This window comes from Lolium perenne, unplaced genomic scaffold (assembly GCF_019359855.2).
Source record: "Lolium perenne isolate Kyuss_39 unplaced genomic scaffold, Kyuss_2.0 unplaced26, whole genome shotgun sequence".
Lineage (NCBI taxonomy): Eukaryota > Viridiplantae > Streptophyta > Magnoliopsida > Poales > Poaceae > Lolium > Lolium perenne.
Genome location: NW_027248984.1, coordinates 144,591 through 157,020, shown reverse-complemented (window position 1 = coordinate 157,020; position 12,430 = coordinate 144,591).

Below are 12,430 nucleotides of genomic sequence, written 5' to 3'. Positions count from 1 at the left end.
TGTCCTATCATTTTCTAAATACTTGTGGAGCTATTATAGATTGCAAGAAAGAGAAAATTTTGACTAAATTTGCTGGTGAATCTTATGAGTTTAACTTCTCTAAATTTGCCAAAACTCCTTATAAAGCTGATTCGCCTAATAATGATTTTAGAGTTGAACAGTGTGCATATATTGCTCTTGCTCCTAATAATCCTTTGCAGCAACATTTGGAGAATAGTGAGAGTGAAGTTTTTAGGGAAGAAAGAAATGAGCTTGATGAAATTTTCCTTCGTCAACCTATTCCTAAGCATGATTTACCGGTAGAAGATCTGGGTACAACACCACCACCAAAGGAAGATCCTGTCTTTGATTTAAAACCATTGCCTGATAATCTTAAATATGCTCATATTGATGACAAGAAAATATATCCTGTTATTATTAGTTCTAAGCTTTCAGAGTTTGAAGAAGAAAGGTTATTGGAAATACTGAAGAAGCACCGAGGAGCTATTGGTTACACTCTTGATGACTTGAAGGGGATTTCTCCCTCTATTTGCCAACACGCCATTAATATGGAAGATGATGCGAAGCCTGTTGTTGAACATCAGCGTCGTCTAATTCCTAAGATGAAGGATGTGGTAAGAAATGAGGTATTAAGACTTCTTGAGGCTGGTATTATATATCCTATTGCTGATAGTAAATGGGTTAGTCCTGTGCATTGTGTTCCTAAGAAAGGAGGAATGACTGTTGTGCCTAATGATAATGATGAGCTCATACCTCAAAGAGTAGTTGTAGGGTATAGAATGTGCATTGATTATCGAAAAGTTAATAAGGTTACCAAAAATACTCATTTTTGCTTTCTTGATGGTTATTCTGGGTTTTCACAAATTGCTGTTAAAACTAAGGATCAAGAGAAAACCACTTTCACTTGTCCTTATGGAACTTATGCTTATAGACGTATGCCTTTTGGTTTATGTAATGCTCCTGCTACTTTTCAAAGATGCATGTCTGCTATTTTTCATGGCTTTTGTGAGAGTATTGTAGAGGTATTCATGGACGATTTTTCTGTCTATGGGAATTCTTTTGATAATTGCTTGCGGAACCTTGATAAAGTTTTGCAGAGATGTGAAGAAACTAACCTTGTTCTTAATTGGGAGAAATGCCACTTTATGGTTAATGAAGGAATTGTATTGGGACATAAAATTTCTGAGAGAGGTATTGAAGTTGATAGAGCTAAGGTTGAAGCAATTGAGAAGATGCCCTATCCTAGGGATGTTAAAGGTATTCGTAGTGTTCTTGGTCATGCTGGGTTTTATAGGAGGTTTATTAAAGACTTCTCCAAGATTTCAAAGCCTCTTACTAATCTTCTTCAAAAAGTTGTACCTTTTGTTTTTGATGATGATTGTAAGGAAGCTTTTGAAACTCTAAAGAAAGCCTTAACAACTGCTCCTATAGTTGAACCTCCTGACTGGAACTTGCCATTTGAAATTATGTGTGATGCTAGTGATTTTGCTGTAGGCGCTGTTCTTGGACAGCGAGTAGATAAAAATTGAATGTTATTCATTATGCTAGTAAAACTCTTGATGCTACTCAAAGAAATTATGCTGCTACTGAAAAAGAATTGTTAGCTGTAGTCTTTGCTTGTGATAAGTTTGGACCTTATATTGTTGATTCAAAAGATACTATACATACTGATCATGCTGCAATCAGATACCTTATGCAAAAGAAAGATGCTAAGCCAAGGCTTATTAGATGGGTACTTCTGTTGCAAGAATTTGATTTACATATTGTAGATAGGAAAGGTGCTGATAATCCTGTTGCTGATAACTTGTCTAGATTGGAAAATATTGCTTATGATCCTGTTCCTGTTAATGATAGTTTTCCAAATGAACAATTGGCTGTAATAAAGGTGAGCTCGCGAGACAGTCCTTGGTATGCTGATTATGCTAAATTTATTGTTTCCAAGTACTTGCCTCCAACCTTTTCAGCCCAGCAAAGGAGGAAATTATTTTATGACTTGAGGCATTATTTTTGGGATGACCCACACTTATATAAAGAAGGAGTGGATGGTATTCTGCGAAGATGTGTTCCCGAATATGAACAACAAGAGATATTGAGTAAATGTCATGGTAGTGCTTATGGGGGACATCACACCGGAGATAGAACTGCGCAAAAGGTTCTACAATCAGGTTTTTATTGGCCAACTCTCTTCAAAGATGCAAGGAAGTTTATTTTATCTTGCGATGAATGTCAAAGGGTTGGTAATATCTCCAGACGCAATGAAATGCCTATGAGTTATACTCTTGTTATTGAACCGTTTGATTGCTGGGGATTTGACTTCATGGGACCTTTTCCCTCTTCAGAAGGTAACACTCATATACTTGTTGCTGTTGATTATGTTACTAAATGGGTGGAAGCCATACCTACAAAAAGTGCTGATGGTGAGACCTCTTTAAGAATGCTTTTAGATATTATTTTTCCTCGATTTGGAGTTCCTAGATATATTATGACTGATGGAGGTTCTCATTTTATTCATGGTGGTTTTAGAAAAACTCTTGCTAAATATGGTATTAATCATAGAATTGCTTCCGCTTATCATCCTCAAACTAGTGGGCAAGTAGAATTATCAAATAGAGAGATTAAATCTATCTTGGAAAAGACTGTTAATAAAACTAGAAAGAATTGGGCTAGTAAATTGAAGGAAGCACTATGGGCTTATAGAACTGCTTATAAAAATCCCATGGGCATGTCACCTTATAAAATGGTTTATGGAAAAGCTTGTCATTTACCTTTAGAACTAGAGCACAAAGCTTATTGGGCTGTTAGAAAACTAAATAAAGATCCTAAACTTGCTGGTAAGAAGAGGTTGCTACAATTGAGTTCTCTAGATGAATGGAGAAGTGAAGCTTATGAAAATGCTAAACTCTTGAAAGAGAAAGTTAAGAAATGGCATGATAGAAGGATTATCAAAAGAGAATTTAATATTGGGGATAAAGTCCTATTGTATCGGTCTCGTCTCAGACTCTTTGCAGGGAAATTACTTTCGAAATGGGAAGGACCATATGTTGTTGAGGAGGTGTATCGTTCATGAGCAATTAAAATTAGCTCTCTCCAAGGCAATGTCACGCAAGTGGTGAATGGACAAAGACTCAAGCATTATATCTCAGGTGATTCTTATAATGTAGATGTTGATGTTATTCGAGTGGAAACACCGGAGGCTTTCATCAAAGGTCAAATTGACAGTCCACCAGAACTCGACTTTGAATAGGTAACAGTACTGGTAATAAAAAGTTCGTGTTTTACTTTCCGAACAATGTTTTTGCTGTTTTTGGAAAATATGAAAAATTACGAGATCGAAACGGAGTGGAGGAGACGCCCCAGCCTGGCCGCGCCGCCCTATGAGCTGGCCGCCTCGTCGCCTCTTTCCGACTCTGGTTCGACCTGGTACTTTCCTTATGACATAAAAATTCCTGCTATGTAATCTCCCGGACCCCTGGAGGTTCGTATATCGTTTTCTCGACGTGTTTTGTTTCGAGCTGTTTCTGCCAGGGTCTGTCTTTGATCTAGGAGCACCATGGCCTCCAACAACAAGGGCAAAAGGCTTTCGGAGGAGGAAGTGAAGAGGGTGTCGTCAAAACAAGAGCAACAAGCCGTTGGGAGTAAGCAAATCTTGGTGGGATCTGTTGACACTCGACGTTCTTTCTCTCATAACTTGCAGGGACCCTTACCACCTGCTCTTAGCCTCGACTCTTTCCCTGTGTTGGAAGAAGCTCTACGGGCTACCGATGAGTTTTGTGATCAATACCGTGCTCTAAGAAGAGAAGTGGAGATACTTCAGGAGGAGAATTACCGACTTCGTAGAATGCTGGAATATTACTCGATTCCCATCACAAGGCAGCCACAGCCACTTTCAGATAACAATGAATCTCTTCGAGTCTTAGTGCAGAACTGCCAAACTGAGAAGCTGAAGCTGAAGGAGATCTGTAAGAATCGCGGGAAGGATTCATCATCACCACCGCCGAAGGAGTAATTCATCATCGGTATTGGCATCCCCTTGGTTTGTTCCAAGCTTGGGGGAGTGCCGCGGTATCACATCATCACTATCTTTTACTTTTTACTATCAAGTAGTGTCATATCATGAGTAGGGAAGTTATCATGTAAGATGGGTTGAAGTGTGGAAGTATCTCTCTTTAGTTGGTTGTCTATGTATCCCTTGGTGTGAGTTATCGTTATGGAATATTAATGAGAAGTCTTATCATTTACATATTGCACATCTTATTTTAGTTTGCAATACTTATTATGTGATTGATCTTGTCACTAGTATTGATATCACTTTGGGAGCATTGAATAAATCTATTTGGTTTTGGCAAACTTAGCATTGGTCAATAGCAACAACACCTTGAGGTTTAAGTAGAAAAGAGAAATACATGTAGTTGGTTTCATTGTCTTCCTTTCTTGTTAGCTCATAGCTTATTATTCTGAAGTTAAAATTGTTTGTGCTTACAAGGAAGATGCATGATTGTTTCTATCACATATATATTTGTTTGTTTCCCTCAATTCTTGTGCTTGCTAATTAACCTTGCTAGCCAAAGACCTGTACTGAGAGGGAATACTTCTCGTGCATCCAAACCTCAACCCAAACCTATGCCATTTGTGTCCACCATATCTACCTACTACATGGTATTTCCTGCCATTCCAAGTAAATACTTCGTGTGCTACCTTTAAAATAATTCAAAATTTACTATCTCTTATTTGTGTCAATGTTTTATAGCTCATGAGGAAGTATGTGGTGTTTTATCTTTCAATCTTGTTGGGAAACTTTCACCAATGGACTAGTGGCTTCATCCACTTATCCAATAACTTTGCAAAAAGAGCTGGCAATGGGGTTCCCAGTCCCAAATTAATTAACTTTCATAATTTTACAAATAGACACTCCTCCATGGTATGTGATTGTTGGAAGGCACCCGAGGATTCGGTTAGCCATGGCTTGAGAAAGCAAAGGTGGGGAGGAGTGTCATCTAAATAAAACTAAAATAAAAGGCACTCCTTCATGGTATGAGATTGTCGGCAGGCACCCGAGGATTCGGTTAGCCGTGGTTTGTGAAAGCAAAGGTTGGAAGGAGTGCCAACCTAAAATAAAACTTTATGGGAGCCGCTCTTTGAGAGTTTGTCTGGCAAGGGGGTTAGAGTACCCGCTACCAGTCGTTGACAACAACAAACACCTCTCAAAATATTACTTTTATTCTCTTTATATGATTTCAAAACTGAAAAAGCTCTAGCACATGATTTAATCCCTGCTTCCCTCTGCGAAGGGCCTGTCTTTTACTTTATGTTGAGTCAGTAAACCTATTTCCCTCCATCTCAAGCAAGCATTTGAGTTGTTGTGATCAAACCATTATATTGTGATTTACTTCATCATGTCTTTTACTCTTCCTTGTTTAGTATAAGTTTTATCTGAATGAATATAGCTTTGAAAGTTATCAATGATTATGAGGAGATTATTATGATTGAGTATGCAAGTTGTGCCATATAAACTTTAACATAAGAGCGCTGCTCGATAGATAAGTATAACCTGTTAATTGTTCTCTGACCAAGAACGAAGTTTGCCATCACCAACTATGATTTCTTATGCACCTTTATTTGTGATTACCTTATACTTGTTTCAGATTGAATTATATGAGGAAGTTGTTTACTAGAATGTCTTGTGTGAATGAATATGATGCTTCTTGTCTGTATTTGATTTATCGACTCTTCACTCCATAAACATGTGGTCCTGTTTACTGAGTTCAGTTTCGCTTGGGGACAAGCGAAGTCTAAGCTTGGGGGGAGTTGATACGTCCAATTTGCATCACTATTTTATATCATAATTTGCTGTTATTCATTGATATATTTCATATTTGGAGATGATACTTATGTTATTTCATCTATTTTGCATGTTTCATGATTGCTGGAGGATCGCGCACCGGAGTCGGGATTCTGCTGAAAAAGCGCCATCAGAATGCAATATTTCGGAAGATCAACAATTGACGAAAGTTATATGAAAAATCCTATTTTTCCAGAAGATGACGAGAGCCAGAAGGAGGAGCCGAGGAGGGCCACCATGGGCCCCCCTCATAGGCTGGCGCGGGCCCTGCCCTGGCCGCGCCGCCTTGTGGGGAGGGGGCCCACAGCCCCCTCTGGCCTCCTCTCCTTCACGTATTTCTTCGTCCCGAAAACCTAAGCTCCAGGGAGTTAGTCGCGAAGAGTCACAGCCGCCTCTGCGGGGCGGAGAACACCAGAGAGAAAAGAGCTCTCCGGCAGGCTGAGATCCGCCGGGGAAATTCCCTCCCGGAGGGGGAAATCGACGCCATCGTCACCGTCATCGAGCTGGACATCATCTCCATCACCATCGTCATCATCTACATCATCATCACCGCCGTCTCCACCGCTGCACATCGTCACCGCTGTAACAATTCGGGTTGGATCTTAATTGTTTGATAGGGGAAACTCTCCCGGTGTTGATTTCTACTTGTTATTGATGCTATTGAGTGAAACCGTTGAACCAAGGTTTATGTTCAGATTGTTATTCATCATCATATCACCTCTGATCATGTTCCATATGATGTCTCGTGAGTAGTTCGTTTAGTTCTTGAGGACATGGGTGAAGTCTAAATGTTAGTAGTGAAGTATGGTTGAGTAATATTCAATGTTATGATATTTAAGTTGTGGTGTTATTCTTCTAGTGGTGTCGTGTGAACGTCGACTACATGACACTTCACCTTTATGGGCCTAGGGGAATGCATCTTGTACTCATTTGCCAATTGCGGGGTTGCCGGAGTGACAGAAACCTGAACCCCCGTTGGTATACCGATGCAGGAGGGATAGTAGGATCTCAGAGTTTAAGGCTGTGGTTAGATTTATCTTAATTACTTTCTTGTAGTTGCGGATGCTTGCAAGGGGTATAATCACAAGTATGTATTAGTCCTAGGAAGGGCGGTACATTAGCATAGGTTCACCCACAGAACACTTATCAAAACAATGAAGATTAATTAGCCGTATGTAGCGAAAGCACTAGACTAAAATCCCGTGTGTCCTCGAGAACGTTTGGTCATTATAAGTAAACAAACCGGCTTGTCCTTTGTGCTAAAAAGGATTGGGCCACTCGCTGCAATTATTACTCTCGCACTTTACTTACTCGTACTTTATTCATCTGTTACATCAAAACCCCCTGAATACTTGTCTGTGAGCATTTACAGTGAATCCTTCGTCGAAACTGCTTGTCAACACCTTCTGCTCCTCGTTGGGATCGACATTCTTACTTATCGAAGATACTACGATACACCCCCTATACTTGTGGGTCATCACTGGCGCCGGAGTTATCCTGCACCGCGGCTACTTGCTGCGGACCGTACCTCCGATCCGGAAAATCTTCCCTTCTTTTGTTGTGCCGGTTATCCTGGTATTGATCCTGGCGCGGTTGGCTTGTTTGCATCGGATCGGCTTGTACTGCTGGTTGCATTGTGTCTCGCAATGCGTAGCTATCTGCCACACGTATCATTTCTACCAAAATTGTTGGCATGTTTCTCTGTAGCTTTTGCCACAGTGGTGAACCTCTTCTGCACCCATTGCAAAACCAAGCAATGGCCTGTGCCTCGATCACTCCTTCACAGGAGTTCCTTGTGGAGTTCCACCGGGTCAGGTAATCCCGGTCTGTTTCATTGGAGCGCTGCACGCACAAAGCGAGCTGTTGCAGCCTGTTTGGTCTCCGGTATGTACTACTGAAGTTACTCATGAAAGCTTCCTCAAAATCCAACCAGCCATTTATGCTTCCTGCCGGCAAGTTGTTAAGCCAAATGCGTGCCGGTCCTACCAGGAAAGATGGTACGATTCTCACGGCCCAGCGCCAGTTTCCTCCGCCTGTTACGGTTCCTCCGCCACCAGCAACATAAACTGCGGTCACGTAGTCCGCAAGCCAGTCTTCCGGCTTAGTGGTACCATCATATGTTTTTGTGTCACGAGGTAATTGGAAGTTGCGAACCGGTGGTTCCTCTCTCATGATTCATGGGCCAAAGCATTTTGGGCCCGGAGGACCTTCTGCCTCGATCATTTCAGACAAGTATACCCTATCCAGCCTGTGCCTCGCATCCCAGTCTGGTAGGCATCTTTCTCCTAACCGTTCCCCCAAAGGGTTCCGGTAGGTTGCAATTCTTTCAGTTCCTGAATCAGCTTCATCGTAATGTTCCGGTACCGCGGCCCTTGCCTGCCGGTATCTTGGCGGAGGCATTTCCTTCTCCACATACGCTGCTCTTGCTGCGCGATAGATTTTCCCGCTTTCTTCTCTACCGGCATAATCATTTCCGGCGTAGCCCTTTCCGGCATAACCGCGTACTGCCCCTTGGTTTTTTCTACTGGCCTCGTATCGCCCGGCTTGTTGTTTTCCGGCAAGTACCGGATCGTACACAGTCATTTGCTGCGCATTCACTTCTTTTTCTTTCCTCCTGTCCGGATGGGGGGACGATGCCTGTCCATGGGACTTACTTCCGACATTCTTTGTAGAACGCACAGATTTTGAAGCCGCAGCTTTGTTTACCTTAGCAAGCTGCTCAGCATTTTGTTCCTGAATCATGTCAAGCAACTCCCTAAAACGATCCTGCTGTTTTGCTAAAGCATCTCCGGTAAGTGATTCACACAGCTCCGCTGCAGCCCTAGCAGCTTTTATGGTTTTATCCGGACTGCTGTACTTAGGTTTCTCTACAATGCTCAAAGATGTAGAGGTACTTTTTCCGGCAAGAATCTCCTTACACAGATCCTGATATAGGTTGCGAGCTCTAAGCCGGTTTTCCGGTACTCTAGCAGCCTGAGCGCTAACAGAAGCAAAGCCATGGGCAGCGTTATACTCACGTAGGGTTAGGTTCAGCTCGCGATGCGCCCGGATGATGTCCGCGCCTCCGGAGAGCAACTTCTGGCGCTATGCCTCCAGCTCTGCCTGAGCCGCTGCCGGATCGATGTTCTGCGTGATGGGCGTCGCTAGCACGCTCATGGCCGCTTGAAGAGGAGTCTCCGGTGGCGCTGTGGATGCACCCGCAACCTCCTGGTTGCGCTCGGTCGGCAGCTTGGCCGTGCGCGTGGACTTCGTCTGTCCCGCGCCTTCCGCTGCAGCTCCCTTGCCGGCATTAGCCGCGCCAACCACCAGCACTTCGACGCTGCCGGCAGCGTGGCCGCTGCGAAGTGCGGACCTTGGAGGGTCCGGAGCCACCAGCACCGGCGAGGGGCACTGGCGCTCGGGGACGGTGCCGTAGTAGACGCGGAAGCTCCCAAACTCGATGACGCGACCGTTCTTGGGGAACTTACCTCCGTTGGCGAAGCAGCCCGTGTTGTCGTTGATGAAGTCCATGGCGAGGACGCGGTCGACGAGCGAGGTGACCACACACTCGCCGGCGATGGTGAGGAGGCCCGCCCGAATATGAACTCCAGCACGCGCAGCTGCTGGCCCCACGGTGGGCGCCAACTGTCGTCGTGGTGAACAGACAGATGCCATGGGATGGCTTAAGTTGGGGCCGAATGTGCGCTAGAGGATTCGGGGGGGGGGGGGGGGGTTGGTATTTATGGAATGAACTCCGGATGGATTCCGGTATCTTTATTGATGAACTTGGCCTTGGCCAGAGGTTGAAGATGTACAGTACAAGGTCTTTCCCTCTACTTCTAACTTCTCCTCTGCTAACTGGGTCGATCGTCCCACGCATGGGTGTGCTCCCTCTCCTTATATAGGGGAGAGGGTGGCTTACACGGGAAGAAACCCTAATGGCATCTTTGACTAGACAAACTAATTTACAAAGCCACTTTGGCCCGGATGACACCGGTAGACCTTTAATCAGGAACGGTGACATCCTCCGGTACCTTTTACGTCATCATCTGCTTTGGCCCCAGGGCTTCGATTAAAGCTGAAGTGCTTCGCTCATCTTTGTCCTCTAGCTCTTGAGAGCATCTTTGACCAGTCTTGCCGACGTGCTACAGTGTAGCCTGTACCGGTAATCCGATACCTTCTTTGCCTATTCCGGTATACCCCTTCTGGGATACCGGTATAGATTCACTTAACCACGATCCAACCTTTGTTTTCCAGAATAACCTTTAAACCGGTACATCGATAGTCTGCACAAGGCTTAATTTGGCATGCCTTTGGCATACCGGGGGTCATCCCCCCAACATACGTATAGGCCCTGTAAACCGAGACGGAGGTAGTATGTTACTCATGAAGGGACTTCTTCACAAATATCACATCCCTCAGAGTGGTACACCAGAAACATTGCAGGTCTTTAACATCATACATTTATTATTACAAGCCATAAGTGCAGAAACTCCTTAGTATTCTCGTAGGTTCCTTGAGAACACCACATAGACTCTAATTTGACTTGAAGTAACTTAAAAAACTACCTAAACTAACTCGGTAAACATGCTAAGAGATCAAAAACTTATTTAGGCAAGTCTCTAGGCTGCTCGGCTCATCAATGACTACTCGAGGCACTAGTAGGAAAACGCTTATAGGTGGGAGCTTAGTTCTGTGGCGCACAACCAAAAATGCGCCACATAAAGTAATTTTGTGGCGCACCAGGCATGGTGCGCCACAAAAATAGCTTAATTTTGTGGCGCACCAGGAATCCATGCGCCACAGAAACTTGGTGGGGCCCACACCCTGCCACCCCCCAATCATCGGTTTCACTATTTCTATGGCGCACTGAGCTTAGTGCGCCACAGAAATAAGTTATTCTGTGGCGCAGCGCCGCGGTGCGCCACAAAAATAAGCTATTATGTGGCGCATCGGCTCGGCTGCGCCACAGAAATAAGGTATTCTGTGGCGCACTGTGATCTGTGCGCCACAGAATTAGCGAACCAGATATACAAAAGTAGAGCCAACCTCCCACCTACCACACTACCCAAGCCATTCTTCTTCCTCCAACTAGCTCGTCCCCCTTCTCTCTCATACCATTTTGGCCGTACTTTTCACTTGCTTGGGTATTTATTGCACTTAGTTTGGTTGATACATAATTGGGGAGTTGAGGAGAAGGCTCTCCATACTCTCTCCTCCTCTCCAACTCATCGATCGCGGTTTCGTCTCGGTATCGAATCTACAAGGTGAGTAGTTGGAGGAGACATGCATATGCTTGGAGGAGACATGCATATGCTTGTAGATATTGTGTGGTCGTCGTGTGTATGGATGCTTGTTGCAGGTGAAGCACTTGTGTATGTGCCGGTGTGGTGCTTGGATTTTTGCCGAAATGTTGATTCATTTCCGTTTCAACAAACTTTTGCACTACCCATATGTTCTACCTTGAGGAGAGGTCATGCCGAATTTTTCCGCTCCATGTAATACCTTGAGGAGAGGTACGGCCCATGCATGTGTGTGCATGTGTTGCGGTTCTAATTTCCTGTTCTATGTATACCATTTGCAGGCAAGCATGGTCCTCTTGATGAGTTCCGCTCGAATCTCTAGATACAAGATAGACGCGAAGGAGGACATGATTCGGAACAATAGGCGCCAAATAAGATGTCCGTATCGATCATGCAAACTCGAGCGCTCGATCAACCCTGATTCCGGACAACTGGAGGAGCACCTGCTGAGGCGCGGTTTCATGCAAGACAACCAGGCGCGGCCGGCCCCATCAAATGGTGCGCATGAAGACCATGTCGAGCGAGACGACTATTGTGGGGCCCCGGACTAGCTGTCTGAAACACCGGTTATGCATACACATTCACGATCCCATGATCAGTGTCGTGAAAGCATAACCGAACTGGTATCAATTACATCATCCATTACAGTACCGAATAAAAGGATTACAATAGGTCACATGACCAATACTTACACAAGAGCCGCAATGGCAGGAGATCAACAAAAACACAGCGGAAATACTTCAGTCGAAAGCGTTTGCATGGCCCAAATCATGCCACAACCTTACAGGCAACTGACTGGGAAGATGTTCCTAGCTCGCATAGACGTCGCCGACTCCTTCATCTGTCGGATTCCACCAAGTCTGGCCAAGTAAATAGCCAGGGACAAAGCCATGAGTATATTATGAATTGTACTCGCAAACCACCTTAGAGAGAAATAAAGGATATGCAATTTGGCAGTAGCAAGGAACATGCACTAAACTAGGGCGACAAGGAGCAAGAGGTGGTTCCTCTCGGGAGTATGACATCTCAAAATCTTTGTTGAAAACCTTTTTGAAAACAAGTTTTTCTTTTGAAGACTAATAGGTAAGGGTGACCATTTTTGTTTTCGGCCATCTCAGTATGACCAAAACAACTTTCCCAACTTTCCACCGTACCTCTCAAGTACATTTCAACCAATCCCATTGGCATCATTTTCCCGAAACCGTTTTTGAGAAAAACACTTTTATAAATCAAAACTCCTTCAATGCCAAGCAGCAGCCTTCCCCACGTCCATAACCGTGGACACGGCTATTCGAATAGATTTACACTC